The following is a 25,443-nucleotide window of genomic DNA, read 5'->3' as shown; positions in this document are numbered from 1 at the left end:
TTCTTATGTTAAAAAATGCTGTTCTAGTAATCTGATTAATATGTGATTTAAAATTCAGGTCAGAGTCAACAGTTACCCCTAAATTCTTTACCTCCGTCTTGCCTTTTAATCCTAACGCATCAAGTTTATTTCTAATAACCTCATTATATCCATTTTTGCCACTCACTAAGATTTCTGTTCTCTCCTTATTTAGTTTGAGAAAATTGCTACTCATCCATTCGGGACATTGTGTCAGTGAATCAACAGAGTCGGGGTCATCAGGTGCTATTGATAAATACAGTTGTGTGTCATCAGCATAGCTGTGGTAGGTCAGATTCTCTCGGGGCATACTAACAAAGAATTTTGTACCTGCCAGGTAGGACTCAAACCAATTTAAGACACTGCAAGAGAGGCCCATCCATTGACTAAGGTGATTTCTAAGAATATTGAAAGCAGGAATGACCTCCTCAGTCTGTCAGTGGAGCAGCACAGTGACAGCAGTCTGTCATTGAAGCTGCTCCTCTGTCTGGAGATGATACTGTTTAGTGGATGCAGTGGATTCTCCATAATTGACCGGATCCTGCTCAGTGCCCATCGCTCTGCCACGGATGTCAAACTGTTCAGCTCTGTGCCTACAATAGAGCCTGCCTTCCTCACCAGTTTGTCCAGGCGTGAGGCGTCCTTCTTCTTTATGCTGCCTCCCCAGCACACCACTGCGTAGAAGAGGGCGCTCACCACAACCATCTGGTAGAACATCTGCAGCATCTTATTGCAGATGTTGAAGGACGCCAGTCTTCTAAGGAAGTATAGCCGGCTCTGTCCTCTCTTACACAGAGCATCAGTATTGGCAGTCCAGTCCAATTTATCATTCAGCTGCACTCCCAGGTATTTATAGGTCTGCACCCTCTGTAAACAGTCACCTCTGATGATCACGGGGTCCATGAGGGGCCTGGTCCTCCTAATATCCACCACCAGCTCCTTGGTTTTGCTAGTGTTCAGTTGTAGGTGGTTTGAGTTGCACCATTTAACAAAGTCCTTGATGAGGTTCCTATACTCCTCCTCCTGCCCACTCCTGGTGCAGCCCACGATAGCAGTGTTGTCAGCAAACTTTTGCACGTGGCAGGACTCGAGTCCGAAGTATATAAGCTGAACAGGACCAGAGAAAGTACAGTCCCCTGCGGCGCTCCTGTGCTGCTGACCACAATGTCAGACCTGCAGTTCCCGAGACGCACATACTGAGGTCTGTTTGTAAGATAGTCCATGATCCATGCCACCAGGTATGAATCTACTCCCATCTCTGTCAGCTTGTCCCTAAGGAGCAGAGGTTGGATTGTGTTGAAGGCGCTAGAGAAGTCTAGAAACATAATTCTTACAGCACCATTGCCTCTGTCCAAGTGGGAGAAGGATCGGTGTAGCATGTAGATGATGGCATCCTCCGCTCCCACCTTCTCCTGGTATGCGAACTGCAGAGGGTCGAGGGCGTGACGGACCTGTGGCTTCAGGTGGTGAAGCAGCAGTCGCTCCATGGTCTTCATCACATGTGACGTCAGAGCGACAGGCCGGAAGTCGCTCAGCTCACTAGGACGTGATACCTTTGGGATTGGGGTGATACAAGATGTTTTCCAAAGCCTCCGGACTCTCCCCTGTTCCAGGCTCAGGTTGAAGATGCGCTGTAGAGGACTCCCCAACTCCAACGCACAGGCCTTCAGCAGTCGTGGCGATACTCCATCTGGACCCGCTGCTTTGCTGGCACGAAGTCTCCTCAGCTCTCTGCTTACCTGGGCTGATGTAATTCTGGGTGGGGGGAAACTCTCTCCTATGCTGGTATCAGCAGAAGGATGGGTGGAGGGTGCAGTACTCTGAGGTGAGAGTGGGTTAGGGTGGTCAAACCTGTTAAAAGAAATTATTCCTCTGGTTTGTTCTCTCCATGTCTCTCTCGATGGTGGCACCCCGCTTCGAGCTGCAGCCAGTGATGGTCTTCATCCCATCCCACACTTCCTTCATGCTGTTATTCTGCAACTTCTGCTCCAGCTTTCTCCTGTACTGTTCCTTCGCCTCCCTGAGCTGGACTCGGAGTTCCTTCTGCACGCGCTTGAGCTCATGCTGATCACCGCCTTTAAAAGCCCTTTTCTTCTGGTTCAAAAGGCCCTTGATGTCACTTGTAATCCATGGCTTGTTGTTAGCATAGCAGCGTACTGTACTTACTGGAACTACAGAAGTTGATGTAGTCAGTAGTGCAGTCAACAACCTCCTCAATGTTCTCACTATGTGACCCCTGCAGGATATCCCAGTCTGTAGTTCCAAAGCAGTCTCTCAGAGCCTGCTCTGCCAGCAGAATGGATGATGTCAATCGCCATCTCCACGTCCGCCCGAGGAGGGATGTAAACAATAAAAACAATGACATGTCCAAACTCTCTGGGCAAGTAATAGGAACACAAACTTATGGCCAACATTTCGATGTCCCTGCAGCAAGTGGAGATTTTGACGTTTACATTTCCAGAGTTGCACCACCTTGTATTCACATAGAGAGCAAGTCCTCCTCCTTTTCGCTTGCCGCAGGTACTTGCGTCTTTGTCCGCTCTAACTGTGCTAAACCCGGGTAGCTTCACGTTAACATCTGCAGTGTTAGTTGTTAGCCACGTTTCACAAAAACACAACAAACTGCATTCTCTGTAGGTCCTTGTTGTAAAAAAATTGTTATAATAAGTTTAATGTCACTGTCTCTGTGCAGACATTTTAAATCTGTTTTTCTTTTCTTTGTACATGCATAGCTGAGCCAGATTTAGTACAAAGGGGCTCAGCATTTAGAATTGCTGGGCCAAGCACAGGACAAGATAGACAAATAAAGCTGGAGGAATGTATAGTCAGCCTAAAGACAGATGTATACTATTTTGTCCTCTGTTAAATGTCATCACAAAATCTTCTTCCCTTGTTTGGAACCTAAGTAAGGGCCTACACATGGAGAAACCAGTATAAAAGACTTGGATAGCAGCCAAACAGTTTGAAGCCGACGGACGGATGGGTGATATCGTCATCCGTCCTGAAAACCCTTCCATTGCAGCAATGAAAAATGGCAGACTGTATACACTGAGTTCCTACCTGGGTAAGTGTCTTGCTATGGCTTCCTTCGTCTGTAATGCCATGTAAATCATCATTAAAGAAAGCCAAGTTATTTTCTCTTATGTGATTTCATACTGCCATTTCACTATGGGAGGGATATCGCTTTTTAATATTATATCTATGTAGTTTTCGGTTACTTAAAACGCCGCAATTACAAAAGAACTTATTCCAACTAGGGAGCTATCGCCCCCTATAGGGAACATAATGGCACTGCGAGCAGGATAGTGGCTAAATTAATAACCATATTATATATATAATGTATCATATATATAAAAATATGCTTCTGATAATGATGGCATGGAGGGTTTCAGACAGATACTGAGTGCATTGGGATGGTCGTGTGCACAGTCATGGCCTCCCATGACCAAGTTATACTGCCTTAAATGCCTGGCCCTAACTGGAGGCGGGCTTGTAACATGGGCCACAGTGCAAAAATAAAAATAAACAAATAAGAAAAACAGCTGCTAGTAAATGCAGCTTCTGCTAATTACATTATGTGAGTTGGACTTAAAAGTCCAAAGCATAATAATAATAATAATTCTTTCCATTTATATAGCGCTTTTCTCACTACTCCAAGTACTCAGCAGTTGCAGGTTAAGGGCTTTGCTCAAGGGTCCAACACAGCAGAGTCCCTATTGGCATTTACAGTGATTATAAAATGTGGGAATAAATAAAATAAAAGACGAAACTAAGTCGGACACGATAAATTGTAAAACAACAGTTTTAAACCTGTAGAAACGAGACTGGTTATCCAAAATAAAACGGAACGGCACACAAGTGGACAAAACAGATTAATCAGCTGCCCTATGAATGTCCAAAACCTAAAAAAAAAAAGTTAATGCCGTGTTGGGGAATGCTGTTATTAAATAAGTTAAATCAATAGCCATTAGGAACAGAATTTTGTAAAGCTATGAAGAGCTGCGCATTATTAAGAGTTGATGCATGCACCTTATCGTCTGAAGAGTCACACATCCAGCGTGTTTGGTAGTCAGTCAATTGAAGATAAACAATGTCAATGCCGATAAAATCCATAAAGTCTCGATCACGGTTTCCTTAGGAGGCATTAGCTCTCCGGAAATGTGTTCTTTTGAAATTGCGGCATGTTAAGTAACCGAAAAATATAGAAATATGATATAAAAGGCGATATCCCTCCCATAGTGATTACGGCGGTACAAAAATCACGTGAGAAAAAAGGATATACTTCAGCTTTCTTTACTGACGATTTACGCGGTATTACAGACGGGAAGCTTATGACAGACTCTATCAAGGCGGGAATCTTGATCTACGCAGTTTGCCATCTTTCGTCGCCACGCTGAAAGGATTTTCCGGACGGAGGACATAATCTTCCATCCGATAGCTTCAAAGTGTATTGGCAGTAGGTCCATCCTTATATTCTGGTTACTCCACATGCAGGCTCTCTTTCTGATCTCCAAACAAGGACAGGAAAGGACTCAAACCCCACCTTCAAAAAAATACAGGAATAGCACAATGCCTACATGCAGTTCTTATTCTCCCAACAAGGAAAGAAGATTTTGTGCTGACAGAGGACATAAATATACTATTCTGTCTTTAGGCTGACTATACAATCCTCCAGTTGTCTTTTAGCTATCTAGTCCTGTGCTTGGCTCGGCAATTCTAAATGCTGAGCCCCTGTGCACCATACTTGATCTGCCTGTATGAATGAATCCATAACAGTGTGCACAGAGACAGTGACATTAAACTTAATAACAAAACATATTATAACAATCACGCACACTAAAATAATTGTAGAAATCTTTAATGGCATAATAGCAGCCTGATATAATCCAAAAATACACGATGCGTTCGCCTGTTGAAAATGCAGTTTATGAGCTGTGCAGCTGTTGCAGTACCCCAAAAGGTTAAAGGTTTAAAGGTTAAAGGTTTTGGCAAACACCCTCACCAATTCTGCTAAAGTATCATGACGTGTGTTGAAATGCTGATAATTGCAGAACATCGAAAAACTCACAGAAACTAATTAAATTAGTCATCTTATAAGTATTGCTTATACAAACCTACGTTTTAAGCTAGTATTAAAAATGAAACTGTATAATGTGTACACAAATAGCACTAAAATGTAAAAGAGCTGTAAATTAAATTGGAAAAAGAATAAATACATTTGGTTTTAACTTTGCAATGAGAAGCATGCCTCTGTTACCTTCCTGTGAGTACTGGCCATACTTTTAAGAAGGTATTAATTGTAAGTGTAAGTGTGGATTTAAAATGAGACATCGATAATTATATTTCTTTGTTATGTGAGAAGCTATGTATAATTGGGTTAAAGTACATAAAATGTCTCCATTTTTGTTTAAAGCTTATCATAAATGTGCAAAACATTTTTCCTTTCAAACACTGATCAATTTTAAACGAAAAATGCTCTTTTCATAATAATAAATGAGAAGGGAGACAAGTTCTTGTGAAAAGCAGAATGTGACTGATGTGCGTGAATGGAGGTTGTGTATTTTAGGTACTATTACGGTAAATAGTATGGTGGCGCAGTGGTTAGCACACTTGCCCGGCGATAGGAAATAAAGGTTCAAGCATGTATGTTTTCCTTGTTGAATCAGCATATTCTTTGTGACTGCGTAGCTTTTTCTGGGAATGCTTTCCTGTTGTGGAATTGTGCTGCGTGATTTCCCAATGGGGGGATTCACCTCGTTGTCGCTGAATCGGATCGGCACGGAGTTTTCATGATCTGGAGACTAGCACCGTATGAAACTGAGGTAAGATGTACTCCTAATTTAATGAAAGTAATACCAGCTTGAGTCCTGAGAAGTTGCTTGACTTTTGTGATAAGCATAAAGGGCAAGAAGTGTTTAAGTGCGTTGAATGGTGAAAACCTTGTATAAGTAAAATAAAAAGCACAACCTCGAGTGAGTTTATAGCATGTGTGATAGAGATCTCTGTGAATGAAGTGCAATTGTAAAAGAGAATGTTAAGTATGAGAATATGGGATGATATTGGAAAGAATGAAGCAATTGCTAAGTGTGTAGAAATGACTGCAAAGAGTGATGGCTGTTTGTTTGTGAACAGTTGCTTTCTCCAGTGTGCTGAATGTGCTTAAAGAACTTCTGCCTTAGCCAAGTAAACTACTTAAAAGACTGTTATTCAGAGTCTGGGGTGGCAGATGCTCTTATATGTCATTATTTTTAAGTCTGTGTTTAAAAAAAAAAACTGTGCTGTTGTAATATCTTAGACATTTAAGAAATTTTGTCTCTTGATAAGATAAGCTACAGTTTGTTATAACTGATGCAATGTGTTAATTTTGTTTAGTGTATTAATCCTACTGAAGAAACATTTTCACTAGCCTGGTTTAAATATAATAATTTGCCATATTAATTTATCTCTAGCTGTTATTTATGATATGAGACTGGAAACTGAAAGTCTAGGATTTTCATTAATAGTGCTGTATTGTATTATACATATGTTTGATAAAGCATTGTTTTATATTATGTATTTGCTCTACCCTTCGCCCTTCTTTATTTAGCATAGCAAGTATTTTAGTTTGAACACTCAATTTAGTGGTGTTAAGGCCTCTCCAACTCAGTGGTAGAGCTTTATCAATAAAGAAAAAGTGGTGTTCTATGAACAAAGATTTAAAGTGACTGTACTGCATTAATGACTCTTGGTCTGCTGCACATACCTGATAATAGCTGGTGAAGAAACGACTCGCTTATCCAGAGTGGAAGGAGTGCGGAATCAAAGAAAGAATGTAAGTCCAGCTATGTAAATCTGATGACAGATATGGTTGTGCAGACATTTGCTGCAGAAACAAGGTTTTTATGGACACAAACAGACTGTGACCATGCCACTGAAGTGAGATGAGAGCTGTTGAAGGCTCCTGTGAATGACTGCTGTATCCAGTGCAAGCCTAGAGTGAAGTGTTCCTCTGCTAAATGGGCAGTCACCATGTGTGCATCTCATTAGCTCTCTAATGGCAATCAGACAGTTTAGTTTCTGTTCCAGTAATGGCAAAGACTAAGTCCTGTACCAGCCACACGTTTGTTCGGAGGGATCTGCAAAGCCACCAAGCAAAAGACTTTATCTACAAACCACTGGGTTGGACAAGGCACGTATATAGAAAGTTTAGGAATATACTTGAAAAATATTATAAGAGGGGCTCAAAAGTATGAGGATATGCACAATTTACCACCAATGGTGTTAAATTGTAAATTGAAAGGGAATAGAACATCCGATAGTGAAGTTGGGGAGGGTACAATTATGCAATAATACTGGTTAAGAACAATTATTAATCATAGCAATAGATTTTGAATAGCATTTGATTTATGTTACAACTATTGTAACTCATATAAAGGGATCAGACACCAATGGATGGGGCACATATATCAACATACTGTAGTTATAAGTGTTATGAGTGCCGAAAAATAGTAAAGTCCACCAAGACGCTATATAGATTTATAAAATAAATCTGAGGCTATGGTACCCACTGCATGGGCCAATGATATTCAGTTACAACATTAACTATGTAAGACATAACAGGAGATCTCCACTTACACCACAGGTGGGATACAGTGATCACTACTTAGTAACACCATGTTAAATGTAACTTTTCATCCAAGTGTACTGTAACTTATCATTGTTAATATTTATTTACGCTGGTATATTAGATGAATGAAACAGGAGCCATAGTGGTACTACACTTCACATTTCCAGAAATGTTCTTGAGGAACTGTCTACACTGTGAAGGAGGATCGAGTACCTTACGCTTTGTGGATAAGACCTTCACCACAGATCTAGTGACAAAGTGTGGTTTGTTATAATAAGTTTGTTATAATATTAAGTTTAATGTCACTGTCTGTGCAGACATTTTAAATCTGTTTTTCTTTTCTTTGTACATGAATAGCTGAGCCATATTTAGTACAAAGGGGCTCGGCATTTAGAATTGCTGGGCCAAGCACAGGACAAGATAGACAAAGACAGCTGGAGGAATGTATAGTCAGCCTAAAGACAGATGTATACTATTTTGTCCTCTGTTAAATGTCAGCACAAAATCTTCTTCCCTTGTTTGGAACCTAAGTAAGGGCTTGCACGTGGAGAAACCAGTATAAAAGACTTGGACAGCAGCCATAAAATATCGTTATCCGTCCTGAAAACCCTTCCATCGCAGCGACGAAAAATGGCAGACTGTATACACTGAGTTCCCACCTGGGTAATTGTCTTGCTATGGCTTCCTTCGTCTGTAATGTCACGTCAATCGTCATTAAAGAAAGCTAAGTTATTTTCTCTTATGTGATTTCTTACCGCCATATTACTATGGGAGGGATATTGCCTTTTAATATTATATCTGTAGTGTTCGGTTACTTAAAACACCGCAATTACAAAAGAACTTATTCCAACTAGGGAGCTATCGCCCCCTAAAGGAAACAGTCCTGACATTTTTCACCAGTGCAGCCAGTTCATCGATCTTATTTGGTAGTGAGTTCACATTTCCCATGATCACAGAAGGCACCAAAGGCTTGTATCACCACTTCCTTGCTAGCCGCGTAGCCTTTAGCTTAGCACCGGCTCTGCTGCCTTGATACGACCTCCTTACCTCCTCAGATAAATAGGGAACCACACCGGCACAGGCCCTTGTTTTCAGTGCTTGAAGTTGATTACCTGAATAGACGAGTCTCGGCGTGTAAAAATCCATGTCCAAGTAGTAAGAAAAAGGTAGAAATATAAAGTCGTACACAGAGCTGCTGGAAAGGCTGCCACTCACAGCAGCACCTACCATTATTTCATATTATTATATCATTATATCACTTGCCTGACGTGAGTGCCTTGGTCTATGCAGTTATTTCTCTGATGGATGGCCTAGGTAATGGGAGATCAACTGTCATATATTTATCAACTGTCAGAAATGCAGTTATTCAGTTCCCATCACGTAAGTCTGGGGACCTCTTTGCTCTGTGTTCTGATTTCTATGCCCAGTTTGACCTAAATAGTCCGTGTAATAGCATCTACCGAAGGTTCAGAAAGGGGCACATACAGTGCATCCGGAAAGTATTCACAGCGCATCACTTTTTCCACATTTTGTTATGTTACAGCCTTATTCCAAAATGGATTAAATTCATTTTTCTCCTCAGAATTCTATACACAACACCCCATAATGACAACGTGAAAAAAGTTTACTTGAGGTTTTTGCAAATTTATTAAAAATAAAAAAACTGAGAAATCACATGTACACAAGTATTCACAACCTTTGCTCAATACTTTGTCGATGCACCTTTGGCAGCAATTAGAGCCTCAAGTCTTTTTGAATATGATGCCACAAGCTTGGCACACCTATCCTTGGCCAGTTTCGCCCATTCCTCTTTGCAGCACCTCTCAAGCTTCATCAGGTTGGATGGGAAGCGTCGGTGCACAGCCATTTTAAGATCTCTCCAGAGATGTTCAATCGGATTCAAGTCTGGGCTCTGGCTGGGCCACTCAAGGACATTCACAGAGTTGTCCTGAAGCCACTCCTTTGATATCTTGGCTGTGTGCTTAGGGTCGTTGTCCTGCTGAAAGATGAACCATCGCCCCAGTCTGAGGTCAAGAGCGCTCTGGAGCAGGTTTTCATCCAGGATGTGTCTGTACATTGCTGCAGTCATCTTTCCCTTTATCCTGACTAGTCTCCCAGTTCCTGCCGCTGAAAAACATCCCCGCAGCATGATGCTGCCACCACCATGCTTCACTGTAGAGATGGTGCCAGGTTTCCTCCAAACGTGATGCCTGGCATTCACACCAAAGATTTTAATCTTTGTCTCATCAGACCAGAGTATTTTCTTTCTCATGGTCTGAGAGTCCTTCAGGTGCCTTTTGGCAAACTCCAGGTGGTCTGCCATGTGCCTTTTACTAAGGAGTGGCTTCTGTCTGGCCACTCTACCATACACGCCTGATTGGTGGATTGCTGTAGAGGTGGTTGTCCTTCTGAAAGGTTCTCCGCTCTCCACAGAGTGACCATCGGGTTCTTGGTCACCTCCCTGACTAAGGCCCTTCTCCCCCGATCGCTCAGTTTAGATGGCCGGCCAGCTCTAGGAAGAGCCCTGGTGGTTTTGAACTTCTTCCACTTACGAATGATGGAGGCCACTGTGCTCATTGGGACCTTCAAAGCAGCAGAAATTTTTCTGTAACCTTCGCCAAATTTGTGCCTCGAGACAATCCTGTCTCAGAGGTCTACAGACAATTCCTTTGACTTCATGCTTGGTTTGTGCTCTGACATGAACTGTCAACTGTGGGACCTTATATAGACAGGTGTGTGCCTTTCCAAATCATGTCCAATCAACTGAATTTACCACAGGTGGACTCCAATTAAGCTGCAGAAACATCTCAAGGATGATCAGGGGAAACAGGATGCACCTGAGCTCAATTTTGGGCTTCACGGCAAAGGCTGTGAACACTTATGTACATGTGCTTTCTCAATTTTTTTTTTTTTAAATTACTTGAGGTTTTTGCAAATTTAACTTTTTTCACGTTGTCATTATGGGGTGTTGTGTGTAGAATTCTGAGGAAAAAAATGAATTTAATCCATTTTGGAATAAGGCTGTAACATAACAAAATGTGGAAAAAGTGATGTGCTGTGAGTACTTTCCGGATGCACTGTATTTAGCTATAACTGTTGAAACAACTACTGGGTTCCCTTCATATTTCTCCAGGACCATTTTGCACTGCGCTTCCTTATGATATATTACACAGAGACCCACCCCTCACCTGTGTAACCAAATTGTGGGAAGCAATCCTATTCCCTGACAACATAAGTACCTGTTGACCGTTTCCAATGCAGTTCTTGCTATGGTGTCAATCCCTTCTAATATTGTTTCTAAATATCTCAGAAGTGACAGAAGTGTCCGTATTGGCTGAAGCAGTTTTTCTAAATTGCACAGGTCAAACAATCATCTGGATTGTTCTGCTGATTGTTGAATGAATCCTCGATCCTTTCCATCCAGCAGCTGTGAGTCAAAAGCCTCGCACTCTTATGACACAATCTCCGCCAGTTTTCCGGAGGAATTTTAGGAAGTGTAGTACAGGGAATCTTTGTCTTGATCGGTCTGCCCCATCTTTTCTAATTTCTCGGTGGGTTCTAGATGTTTCACATATTGCTAACACAAGAAGAAAGACCACTCATCAGAATTCTTTCCTTCTGTGGTTTCCTAGGGAGGTGATGAGGAATCTGAAGATTGGTATTCTGGTTGACACCTTTCCCAGGGATCCTCTGGGTTGGACACGTGAATGTTCAAGCACGAGTAGGGATTCCTGCTCTTGGCTAGACTGAATTGACTGCTTTTCGTTGCCGTCTTGTCTGAGGAGAAAACGATGCGAGAGGCTGTAGGCCTCCAGCCTCCCACCACACAAATGCAAGTCCCTGGTTCAAATAACTGAATTATTATCGACAATTCCTTTCACAATGGCTCTCCAAAACACAATTCCCCTAATATTTCTTTCTTTTCTCCTTCATACCTCCTGGCAAGCATTATCCTCCTTCTACCCGACTCTGACTTGCTCGGATATGGCTGGGTATCTCATTTTATCTAGGATCTGGAAGTGTTTCCATTTCCATGGCATAGCCCAATGGAAATACTTGCAGGTCATTCAGAATTCCTAAAATTCAAGGAGCACAGCCTCTAGTAGCACTCCATAGTGGAACCCAGGGACCCTAACAAGGCTGCTTTATGTCACTGCAATTCCCAGCATGGCTCGTGGGCGTCTTCTGGTGTATCAGACTTCAGGGTTGCTTCCACCTAGGAGCTCATCGGAGTAAATAGTCTTTCCAAGTTGTCTCCCATTGTCCTTCTGTCATTCTGGCCTTCCGGCAAGGTAAAGGATCAAAAGCTTCCCCGACCAGGATGCCTGCACACGTGTGCATCAAAGCATCTCAATAAATTTGATCGAAAAGTTAATTTATTTCAGTAATTCAAAAAGTGAAACTCTTCTATAGATTCATTACACAGAGAATGATATATTTCAGGTGTTAATTTCTTTTCATTGTGCTGATTATGGCTTATAGCTAATGAAAACCCAAAATTCATCCATCCATCCATCCATTTTCCAACCCGCTGAATCCGAACACAGGGTCACGGGGGTCTGCTGGAGCCAATCCCAGCCAACACAGGGCACGAGGCAGGGAACCAATCCCGGGCAGGGTGCCAACCCACCGCAGGACACACACAAACACGCACACACTAGGGCCAATTTAGAATCACCAATCCACCTAACCTGCATGTCTTTGGACCGTGGGAGGAAACCAGAGCGCCCGGAGGAAACCCACGCAGACACGGGGAGAACATGCAAACTCCACGCAGGGCGGACCCAGGAAGCGAACCCGGGTCTCCTAACTGCGAGGCAGCAGCGCTACCACTGCGCCACCGTGCCGCCCACCCAAAATTCAGTATCTCGTAAAAGTAGAATATGGTAAAAAAGTTCAATGTTATAGACTCCTGGTGTCCCACTCCACTCACCTGCAAAGGGGTACTGAGCCTTGAAATGGTCTCTCAGTCTGCCTCAGTTGTCCAGAAGACCGTCACTGAGACCCTCCACAAGGAGGGTGAGCCACAAAAGGTCATTGCTAAAGAAGCTGGCTGTTCAGAGAGTGCTGTATTCAAGCATATTAATGGAAAATTGAGTGGAAGGAAAAAATGGGGCAGGAAAAGGTACACAAGCAGCAGGAATAACCACAGCCTTGAGAGGTTTGTGAAGAATTTGGGGGAGATTCCCAAGGAGTGGACTGCGGCTGGAGTCCTTGCTTCAAGAGCCACCACACACAGACGTGTGTATCCGGGACATGAGCTACAACTGTCACAGTATTCCTTGTGTCAAGCCACTCCTGGAACAGAGACAACGTCAGAAGCGTCTTACCAGGGCTAAGGAGAAAATGGACTGGACTGTTAACAGCTCAGTGGTCCAAAGTCCTCTTTTCAGATGAAAGTCAATTTTGCATTTCATTTGTAAATCGAGGTCTCAGAGTCTGGAGGAAGAAAGGAGAAGCACAGAATCCAAGTTGCTTGAGGTCCAGTGTGAAGTTTATAAAGTCAGTGATGATTTCGGGAGCCATGTTATCTGCTGGTGTTGGTCCACTGTGTTCTATCAAGTCCAATGTCAGCGCAGCCATCTACCAGGACATTTTAGAGCACTTCATGCTTCCCTTGGCTGACAAGCTTTATGGAGATGCTGATTTCATTTTCCAGCAGGACTTGGCACCTTCCCACACTGCCAAAAGTTTGGCAGGTTTAATGACCATGGTATTGCTGTGCTTGATTGGCCAGCAAACTCGCCTGACCTAAACCCCATCTAAGGGGTATTGTCGAGAGGAAGATGAGAGACAGCAGAGCCAATAATGCAGACGAGCTGAAGGCTGCTATCGAAGCATCCTGGACTTCCATAAGACCTCAGCAGTGCCACAGGCTGATCACCTCCATGCCACGCCGCATTGATGCAGTGATTTATGCAAAAGGAGCCCCGACCAAGTATTGAGTGCATACACAGACAGACTTTACAGTAGGCCAACATTTATGTATTAAAAATCTTTTTTTTTTTGGTCTTGTGTAATATTCAAATTTTCTGAGATACTGCATTATCTCAGAGTTTTCATTACCTGTAAGCCATAATCAGGAAAATGAAAAGAAATAAACGCTTGAAATATATCACTCTATGTGTAATGAATCTGTATAACATATGAGTTTCACTTTTTGAATTGAATTACTGAAATAAATTAATTTTTCAATGATATTCTAACTTATTGAGAAACACCTGTATGCATACACACTGGCCACTTTATTAGGTACTCCTTGCTAGTCCCAGGTTGGACCCCCTTTTGCCTTCAGAACTGACGTCATTTTTCATGGCATAGATTCAACAAGGTGCTGGAAACACTCCTCAGGGATTGTGGTCCATATTGATAAGATAGCATCATGAAGTTGCTGCAGATTTGTCAGTTGCACATCCATGATGCTAATCTCCCGTGCCACCACATCCCAAAGGTACTCTATTGGATTGAGATCTGGTGACTGTGGAGGCCATTTGAGTAAAGTGAACTCACTGTCATGTTCAAGACACCAGTTTGATCTGAGATGATCGGAGTTTTGTGACATGGCGCGTTACCCTGCTGGAAGTAGCTACCAGAAGATGGGGACACTGTGGTCATAAAGGGAAGGACAGGGTCAGCAATTAAACACGGGTAGGCTGTGGCATTTAAACAATGCTCAATTGGTACTAAGGGGCCCAAAGTGTGCCAAGAAACTATCCCGCGTACCATTACATCACCAGCCAGAACTGTCGATACAAGGTAGGATGGATCCATACTTTCATGCTGTTGACACCAAATTCTGACCCTACCATCCAAATGTTGCAGTAGAAATTGAGTCTCATCAGGCCAGAAAACATTTTTCCAATCTTCAATTGTCCAGTTATGGTGAGCCCATGTGAACTGTGGCCTCAGTTGCCTGTTCTTAGTTGACTGGAGTGGCACCCGGTGTGGTCTCCTGCTGCTGTAGCCCATCTGCTTCAATGTTGTGTGTTCACAGAGGCTCATCTGCATACCTCATTTGTAACTAGTGTTTATTTCAGTTACTGTTGCCTTTCTATAAGCTTGGACAAATCTGACCATTCTCTTCTGACATCTGGCATCAACAGGGCATTGTTGTCAGAGCTACCACTCACTCAATATTTTCCTTTTTTTGGACCATTCTCTGTAAACCCTATATGTGTTTGTGTGTGTGTGTGTGTGTGTGTGTGTATGTATGTGTGTGTATGTACGTATGTGTATATATGTGTATATAATGTATATTAGAACATTAGAACAATCTAAATGAAAACAGGCCATTCAGACCAACAAAGCTCGCTAGTCTTATCCACTTATTTCTTCCATAAAAACATCAAGTCAAGTTTTGAAAGTCCCTAAAGTCTTACTGTCCACCATGCTACTTGGTCGCTTATTCCAAGTGTCTATTGTTCTTTGTGTAAAGAAAAACTTCCTAATGTTTGTGCGAAATTAACCCTCAACAAGTTTCCAGCTGTGCCCCCGTGCTGTTGATGAACTAATTTTAAAACAACAGTCTTGATCCTCTGGACTAATTCCCTTCATAATTTTAAACACTTCAGTCAGGTCTCCTCTTAATATTCTTTTATTTAAACTGTAAAGGCTCAGCTCTTTTAATCTTTTTTCATAATTCATCCCCTGTAGCCCTGGAATCAGCCTAGTCGCTCTTCTCTGGACCTTTTCTAGCGCTGCTATGTCCTTTTTGTAGCCTGGAGACCCAAACTGCACCCAGTACTCCAGATGAGACCTCAGCAGTGTGTTATAAAAGTCGAGCAGAACCTCCTGTGACTTGTACTCCACACATCAAGGTGCTGTATAACCTGACATTCTGTTACCCTTCTTAATGGCTTCTGAACACTGTCTGGAAGTCGATAGGTTAGAGTCCACTATGACTCCTAAATCCTTCCCATAAGGTGTACTCTCGATTTTTTTTTATTCCCTTAGAATATTGATTGAATATACTATGATTATAAAGAGTATCGATTTTCTATTCCCTTAGAATATCTTAGAGTCCACTATGACTCCTAATCCTTCTCATAAGTCAGTGTTTCCCAAACTCGGTCCTGGGGACCCCCTGTGGCTGCAGGTTTTTGTTTCAGCCAGATTCCTAATCAGTGACAACACCTGATAACACTGATCTCATTTAATTAGCTGGAATTTTTTTCTCTTCTCTTATTCTTCATTAAGAAAGCACAGCAGCATGATTTTTATATGTATAAGACATTTAGAAATATTTCTGCTTTTGCTATAGATTTAAATGCTTAACTCTCTTTTCTTGATTTCATTATATTTTGCCCTTTCTCTGTGCAGATTTTCCCCCTTTGTTGTATCTTAATAATGATAATTAAAAACGAGCAGAGCAGACACCCAGACAAACAACACTAAATAATCAAAGGCTGCAATTACTTTAGCAACCGCCCCATAATGAGTAAATAATGGATTAATTAAACAATTTAGAAGACCTAGAAAAGTAGAATGAAAATCAAGACGAAAATACTTTAAAAAAAAAAAAAAACATTATTCCTATATAACTGCTTGGTACATTTTAATTTTTTTTTTTTTTTTTTTACCAAACTTAGTTTTCTAATTTCTATATTGTTCCCTAAACACAGAACTTGGGAAATATCAGTTCACTTAATTAGCCCAGGAGTTCAATTAAAAACAGAAGCTGGTTGGAACAAAAACCTGCAGCCACAGGGGGTCCACAGGACAGAGTTTGGGAAACACTGTTCTAAGGTGTACTCTCGATTTTCTGACCTCCCATTGTGTATTCAAACCTCACATTTTTACTTACTATGTGTAATACTTTACATTTACTGACATTAAATTTCATCTGCCACAAATCTGCTCAAACCTGTATGCTGTCCAAGTCCTTCTGTAATAATATAACAGATTCCAAATTACTGTATCTGCTAATCCAGGGATTCTCAAAGTCGGTCATGTGGACCCCCAGTGACTGCAGGTTTTTGTTCCAACCCGATTCCTAATCAGTGACAACACCTGATAACGCTGATCTCATTTAATTAGCTGGGATTTTTTTATCTTCTCTTATTCTTCATTATGAAAGCACTACAGCATAATTTTTGCATTTATAATACATTTAGGAATATTTCCATTTTTACTAGAGATTTAAATACTTAACTCTCTTTGGTTGATTTCATTCTATTTTGCCCTTTCTCTGTGCAGTTTGCTCCCTTCATTCTATCTTAATAATGACAACCAGCAGAGCAGACAGCCAGGCAAACAACACTGAATAATCAAAGGCAGCAACTGCTTTAGCGTTAGACCCACTAATTAGAAAACAATGAATTAATTAAACAATTATAAAACCTGGCAAAAAACAGAATGAAAATCAAGATGAAAATATTGTTAAAAAGAAAAAAACACATTATTCCTATATAACTGCTTGGTACATTTTAATATCTCTGTCTGTCTAGTTAAAGTAAAAAGTATGTGAACCCCTAGGAATTATCTATATGTCTAATTCCCATATAAAACATGGTCATATGTTCATGTCAGTCATAATAATGAACAAACGCAGTCTCCTATAACTAAAGATACACAGATTTTCAGAGAATTTTTGACCATATTGAATGTAGTGAAAAGTCAAGCAAAATGACACCTTTTATTGGCTAACTAAAAAGATTACAATATTCAGGATTCGAGGCAACTCAGGCCCCTTCTTCAGGCAAGATGTAATACAGAGACTGGAGTTCCCTATGTTTATATACACACTCTAGGACAAGAAACAACATTGGTAAATGTTTAAATGAGAAATTTTAAATGTAAAAAATTAATAGATTCATTCAGGCTAGGGTTAATTTAACAAGAGAGAGAAGAACAATGTATTGTCAAGATCTCTGGATAAGATAACTGTCCAACAAAGTCTTTTGAAGTTTGTAATGAGTTTTTCAAAACAATGTGGGTCTGTAGACAGGTTGTCTGTCAGTCTGAGAGATGTAAACAATCCTCATATCTGGCCATAAAACTCTTGTCTTTATTCAATCCATGTTGTAAAGTATTAAATTTTAGCATGAGTTTAACTTCCCATTCTTTCCTCTCTTGCTGTGTTTTGAAGTTGCCCATAAGCACTGTGACTTTAAAGTCCTTCTCACAGTGTCCATGGCTGTTGAAGTGGGCCGCCACAGGAACATCTGTGTTGCCACGTTTAATGTGGAACCTGTGTAAATTCATTCTCTGGCGGAGTGTTTGTCCAGTTTCTCCCACATAGAGTGCAGTGTCAGGACATTTCATGCAGAAAATTAGGTAGACTACATTAGATGATCTGCAGGAAAATGATCCCTTGATGTGATGTTCAAGTTGGCAGTGTGGTATAACTATATGGTCTGTATCATAGATGTGGGCACATGTTTTACATCTTTTCTGTAGGCATGGAGATGTACCAAGCCAAGCAATACGGTACAATCGTATTTGCTCAGACCCAACAGACCGGGATCAACAACTGCAGGAGCTCAGACAAGATTTCATCAAACAAGGTTACACCCCGAAAACAACAGACACTCAAATAAGAAGAGCTACTGCCATACCCAGAGACAAACTTCTGGAATATAAAAACAAAGACAACAAGGATCGCATCCCCCTTGTTGTCACCTACAACCCACATCTTGAAACACTTCGAAAAATTATAAAAGAACTTCAGCCAATACTAAACAATGATCAAACACTGAAATATGTATTTCCTGAACCTCCCCTCCTGGCATACAGACAACCACCAAACCTTCAACAATTAATTGTCCGAGGCTCCCTAAGTGAACCAACAGAAAATGGCACATCTCCATGCCTACAGAAAAGATGTAAAACATGTGCCCACATCTATGATACAGACCGTATAGTTATACCACACTGCCGACTTGAACATCACATAAAGGGATCATTTTCCTGCAGATCATCTAATGTAGTCTAGATAGATATAGATAGATATCATTTTTTTATTTTGTATAATTTTTTTTAACCAAGCTTAGTTTTCTAATTTCTACATTTTTCCCAAAACACAGAATCTGGCAAATAACAGCTCACTTAATTTAGCCCAGGAGTCCGTTTAAAAAATGAAGCTGGTTGGAACAAAAACCTGCAGCCACAGGGGGACCACAGGACCAACGTTTAGAACCCCTGTGCTAATCCAGCTATCTTGGTATCATCTGCAAACTTAACCAGCTTGTTACTTTTATTCCTATATATATATAAAATAGCAGTGGTCCTAGCACTGCCCCCTGCTGGTCACCACTCTTAACATCGGCCAGTTCTGTTGACGTTCCCCACACCATCACCCTCTGCTTCCTGTGTCTGAGCCAATTCTGCACCCATCAAAAAACATCACCGTGAACTGCCATTTCTTTTAATTTGATGCCCAACCTCTCATGTGGCACCTCATCAAATGCTTTGTGAAAGTCAAGATAAATATCCTAATGATATGTGTATGTATATGTATGTATATGTGTGCATATATATGTTGTAATAAAGAGTCAGAAACGTCAAAAAGGTTTGGGGTTTCCGGCCCCGTATACTGTACAGAAATATTTTTAAACAAAAAAGTACGGTCAAAGTTATGAGATCTAATTATCACTACAGACATCTTCATAGTGTCTGGAGGGAACTTAAATAGGGAAGGACTGGAAACTGGTGACAGGAATGCTGGGAGGAACCGAAGTGTAGTATGGGAGCCGTGACATCATCAATGGGGGACAAGAGGAAGGGATGGAATGCGGAAGTGGCAGCGCATGTTTTACTGAGTCCAGGGGAAGTTACAGTGGCGTTGTTTCTGTCTTTCTATGGGAAGAAGAGAAAGAAAGGTAAGTACCCCGCCTTAATCCCCTGACACGATGTATTACGCTGCTCATCGAGTCTTTCCGTGGCTCCCCATGCGCGCATGCGTGACAATGTGTATAAGTAATATACAGTAATGTAAACTATAACAAGGATCTACTCCAGCTGCCCCATGACCCTTCCTTGAATAAGCGGGTTAAGAAAATGGACAGATGATTAACAATAGTGTAACGTTGCTGATGCTGACAAATTGCATTAGCCCGAGGATCAGTCACCCATGGCATGAACTGGCATGCCATCATTTAAATGACCAGCTTCAGGGCATCCTTTAAAGGGGTGAATCTGCCAAAGTCTGCAAATAATTCCAATTTAAGTGTAGGTTATGCAGGTTCTGGAAAAGTACTGACAAACCTGAAGTTTAAAACCGTACGATACCAGCATTTTGATGTTTTCAGTATAAGAAGTAAATGTAAGGCTTTCTCTCAGTAGCCATGTTTATTAATTTTTGCCTAATTATCTTGGTGATCAGTGTCTTTCTGAGGGTTTTGGGAATCAAAGATTGTGAATTTCATGTTTTTTATTTTTTTTTGGACCTGTGTCATATTAAGGAAGTTGATTTGTTTTCTGTTAAAAATGAGCCTCCATTTTTGGGGCCAGTGCATCTGTTTGCATCCATAGTGGTCTTACATGGTCTTCTGCAGTTTGTGTGATGTTTGTGCCATCATATTGGTGAGGATATTAAATTCAACCTTTACATTTTTGGGGTATCTGAAAATCTTTTCAAAAAATATATTTTTCTTTCTGATTTCATACTTTAGAAATTCTTTGCTCTGTGTCTACACTTTTGAAGTGTCTCAGAATTACTCTTAGGAATTACACTAAAAGTTTGACTGGAATAAGCATCTGTCCTGCCTCAGAGTAGGACATGAAAAGTAGTTCTGATGCACTGGAATAGGAGTGCATGTGTGGGAATGCTTGACATCACCCTGTGCTGCACACTGGCATTAAGGTGCTTTCTAGTTTCCTTGGAAATCATCATGATGTTTAAGAGTTTAATGACACTAACACGAAGGGTTTATCATAAAGACTATTAAAATAGTCATAGGAACATTATTATATTCATATTAAAGGTTTATGCCAGTCTTCATGCGCTGAAACAGCCACATCAATAATAATACTGTAATGAGCACTGAGATGGAAAGACTAAGACACACTGACTGAGAGTTAAGCATTTTTATTTACCAATGAAGGATGCACAGCCATTCTTTCTGAAGAGTCACTGTTATGGTGTATTTTGGTTTAATTTTCCATTATATTTTGGTCAAGATAAAACAACAGATGAACTAAATTAAAGACAAATCAAAGCAGGTTTTCTTACACCTCACTTTTAAAACAGCTGTTTCCAACATTGAAAGGAAGACATTTCTGGTGGCTCAATTACTTTATAACCTGGGAAAGGAAGCCTGAGCTGATACCTCAGGCTATTGATTACTTTATGGATGGACATCCGGGACAACAATTGGGTTTATGGCCTGGGAAAGGGAGACTGAGGCAATATCAAAGAACTTTATTATCTGGGAAAGAGTTTGAGCAAAATTCATCAATCACATTGACAGCCAGTCAAGCAGGTGCATGTGCTGTGAAACCAAGCAATAATAAATAATGCCTTGGTTTGGAAGAGCAGAAGGAGGAGAAGAAGAGGAATGGATGAAGATGGCACTGGTTGTCAGAAAGGCATCATGAACATCGATTGCTAAATCAAACGCCTCCCTGGGACATTCATCCTTGTCATCTGTAACTTTTTCGTAAGCTTTTCCTAAAGACTATATATATTCAGACTTTCCTATCAGTGCCTATTTTCCATTATTCTTTGTTCCAGTGGTATTATTATTATTCTTGTAATAAATACCATGCTGCTTTTAACTTTCTATGCTTTGTCTTAACTCTTTTAGGGCGGATGTCGACTTTTGTCGACAGGAGGGGTTGAAGGCGAATGTCGACAAAAGTCGACATCCAGGGATAAAGGGCGACAATCAGCTGTTAATGGCGACAAATCTCACTGTCACGTCACAGGCATTCCCTCTGTGCTTGGAGGAATGCTAAACTCATTGACTCGGCAAATAAACATTGCGTGTGCGTGAGTTGCGAAATGTAAACAAAGGCAAGATGGCACCGACATGTGAAAAGGCAGCGAAGCAAGTGCAGAAAAGAAAACACTTGGCAGACGTTGTTTTGCGCATTATCGCGGAGTCGGACTCTTGATTTTTCAGAATCGGACTTTATTGGCAGTGATCAGGAGATCGAGCAAGAGAGTTAGAAGCAGGCATCAGCTGATCAGACACCAGCCGATGCCGTGCGAGCGGATCTACTGCCAGTTGAGTGCCTTCGCGCAGCTGATGCATCTACGGCAAGGTTCACATGGGATAAATACACATACATTGATCCGTTGAGAGCCGATCTGGTTACCGGAGTTTACAAGATGGCATGGCTTGCTTTTGGACACGACAGATCACCAGCTGCTGTACTTCAGGCTGCTCTCTCCTAATGCTGCTTTTCAGCTACTGTCAGACGAGACAAACAGGTAGGCAGAGATTTTTTTTGAATCGCGGGCTGCGTTTGCATCGCATTCTCGTTTTTCAAAGTGGAAACCCACAACGAAAGACGAGATGAAGCGCGCTGTGGCATTACAAATAGAGATGGGACAGAACTGGTGATATAACTTCAGGGAGCATTGGTCCAAACGTGTTTTGTCCCCTGGTGGCTTAGGTACGTGCTGCTGCAAAGTTTTATTCACTTCTGTAATAAACAGAAGCAAATCCCATGGGGTGAGCCAGGCTATAATGCCATACATAAAGTTCATAAAGTTTCAGAAGATGAAAAGAGGTGACAATACGGTTTTCATGCAGGCAGAAAACTTGGTGGCAGTGGCATGGCACGATGGCAAATGGGTGACTTGTCTCTCTCTACAGTACACACTAACAATATATGTTAGAAAGTACAGCAACAGACAATTGAAAAATAGGCACCAAAGCAACACGTATTGTAAGGAGTGCAATGTGGCAATGACTGAAATTGGCTGCTTTGAGCGAGATCAGACTTTGCTGTGTAAAATGTATGTGATATGTATGTGAAATCATAGAGAATTCAGGCTCATACAACATGCAAGACAGTAACATTTGTCAAAAGTAAATATTTTTTGTTGATTTGATATGTTAAACAATTGCTTTGTGTTCTTTTTTTAAAAAATGTTAGTTTTTGGAAAAATATTCAGCCCTGGGAGAAAAGAAACAAAAAAAAATTAGCCCTAAAAGAGTTAATGTCTAGAGTGATTGAATTAATAAGTTAGATTTCTTTGAGCACCTGGTGACAGCCAGATTTTTTGCCATTATTTCTGTGCTGCGAGGTTTATAAGGCTGAGAGTGAGGGCGCCACTCAATAGAAGGGATAGTATGATAAAAGGAAGGTATTCTTGGCTGATAAATGGCCTATAGTCAACAGTGCTGAGTCTTTGTATGTTTAAATGTATTCTTGTAGACCAAAAGTAATATTTAGGTCTGAGATATCACTGAAACATCGCATGTTGTTCGTGCCGATAATAAGTAAGTCTCTTGAAGTGCTGAGTCACAGGCTGATGTGTGGTTTAAAGTGCTAAGGGTTAATCAGCATATGTGTGTCATTCATGGGGCACTGTTGTGGTTTGGGTCTGTGTGTACCTTGTTTATCTATGTGTGTGTTCATTTTAAAGTGCAACAGTAGACCAACCCGATAACGAGCTTGACGAGAACATTTACCCTTGATAAAACAGGTAAAGGGTAAGTAGAGGGAAATACTACGATAACACAGTCACCTTGCCTTGGTTTTGCTCAAGAGGTCTCCCACGTAAGGCCAAGGAGTAGCAGCAGGAGTCGGAGGAGCGAGGCTCAGCACTGCATCCCTGCCAGGAGCCTGTGACGGCACCAGGTTCTTGAGCCTGGATTTTAAAGGCCGGCTCTGCCTGTCGGGAGGTGGTCACCTCTGGCTTGCGGAAACCCATGTGGGGTAAGCGGAAGAGATGTCCACTTTTAGAAGGAGTAATCAGGGCTCGTGAGTTTTTACAGAGCGGTTTCACTGCTGTGATTTTAACCTCATTTTAATGGTTCATTTATTAGCCTCTGCAGTAATCAGTTTGATTTTATGGATTAGTTGTTTGTTTGTTAATGGAAGAGCACTGTACTATTTTACACCTTGTTGATTTTAAAATGAAACACCGAGACACTTTGCACTACCTCTTGCTGTCTCTGTGTTTGTACTTGTTTGTCCAGCTTAGCCTTGCACATGTTATCAGCGATTCCAGATTCAAATTGCCATTGACCATAGAACCCACACGGTTGTGCCTTAAAGGTGATTAGCCCTTGTTTCACCAGCCACTCCCCATCTAAGGCAGACACAAATAATAATAAATAATAATAATAATTCATTACATTTATATAGTGCTTTTCTCAGTACTCAAAGCGCTATCCACACAGGGAGGAACTGGGAAGCGAACCCACAATCTTCCACAGTCTCCTTACTGCAAAGCAGCAGCACTACCACTGCGCCACCTGTGAGGACAGGTGAGGACACAAATAACTGCTCTGATCCCGGGTTTTCTCATCTTTTAATTGTTTCTTTTAGATCACTGCACCTCTAGTAGGCCTGTGCATTAATAAAAACTATTAGTTCATTCCTCTGTTTTGCTTTGGTGATTTAAATAAGTCATTTTCATACACATTTTACAGTTCAGTAGCTTTAGTCTATTTGTGAAAAAGTTTGAGGGGAAATTCTGTCTATTAAAGGGACTTTTCACATGCATGGTACGGCTCTCTATTTTTAAAATTAAACTCTTTAGTATCATGATAACTTAAGATTATTGCTTTTTACTTCCATTAATCAATAAAAGGTATAATTTTAATGCATATTTTAAGTGTATAATGATAATGTGATAGAATTATGTAAAGTAGTTAACAAAATGTGTCCAATAATCATTCTGTTGTGTTTGTCACATCTACTCTTTCAAGTTCTTTTCAGCAGTGCTTGTACTCGTGTTGTAATACAAAAGTTAAAGAACAAGTTGGATGGCTTTCCATATGTGACTTATGTTTTGCAGTTGCATATGTTGATCAAAGGTTGTTCCTAATTTCAACCAGCATTTATTTAATCTTGTGACTTAATATCAATAATAGGGAAGTGGTTTGAAAATAATTTTTATTTCCCCCCCTTTTCCAGGAGGCAAAACTCATATCTGTTCTGAATGTGGAAAACAGTTTTCACGAAGAGACCACCTTAAGAGCCACGCAGTAATTCACACAGGGGAGAAGCCATTTTGTTGTTCTGAATGTGGCAAACAATACTTTCACAAGCATGGTCTTCAGTTCCACAAACGCATTCACAGAGGAGAAAAGCCATATTGCTGTTCTGAATGTGGCAAACAGTTTTTACAAAGAACTGTCCTTAAGAACCACCAAAGAATTCACAAAGGAAAGAAGCTGTATTGCTGTTCTGATTGTGACAAACAGTTTAAGAAAAAAAGTCAACTTCAGGTTCATCAAAGAGTTCACACAGGAGAGAAACCATACTGTTGTTCTGATTGTGGCAAACAGTTCTCTCACAAGAATAGTCTTCATATCCACCAAATAATTCACAAAGGAGAGAAGTCTCATTATTGTTCCGAATGTGGCAAACGTTTTTATCAAAATTGCCATCTTCAGAGGCACAAAAAAGTCCACACAGGAGAGAAGCCCTATTGTTGTTCTGAATGTGGCAAACGTTTTTTACAAAAAGGCCATCTTCAAAGGCACAAAATAGTGCACACAGGAGAAAAGCCCTATTGTTGTTTTGAATGTGGCAAACAATTCTATTACAAGAGTAGTCTTCAGAAACACCAAAGAATCCACACAGGAGAAAATCTGCATTCTTGTTTCGATTGTAACAAACAATTCTCCTCCAAGAGTAATCTTCAGGTTCACCAAAGAATTCACACCGGAGTGAAGCCCTATTGCTGTTCTGAA

General features: G+C 41.0%; 1 protein-coding gene across 1 annotated transcript in view; it reads left to right on the top strand.

Moving 5' to 3' along the window:
• LOC114667412 (tigger transposable element-derived protein 1-like) overlaps positions 1–24,807 on the top strand; it is a 43,468-nt gene extending 18,661 nt beyond the window's left edge. The window contains exon 2 of the mRNA XM_051925660.1: positions 24,662–24,807. The gene's annotated coding sequence lies outside the window, so the exon portion shown is untranslated. The remainder of the gene's footprint in view (positions 1–24,661) is intronic.
• The last annotated feature ends 636 nt before the right edge of the window (positions 24,808–25,443 follow it).

This window comes from Erpetoichthys calabaricus, chromosome 1, assembly GCF_900747795.2.
Source record: "Erpetoichthys calabaricus chromosome 1, fErpCal1.3, whole genome shotgun sequence".
Classification (NCBI taxonomy): Eukaryota; Metazoa; Chordata; class Cladistia; order Polypteriformes; family Polypteridae; genus Erpetoichthys; species Erpetoichthys calabaricus.
The sequence above is the reverse complement of the archived record's forward strand: the minus strand, read 5'-3'. Positions and strand labels throughout refer to the sequence as shown.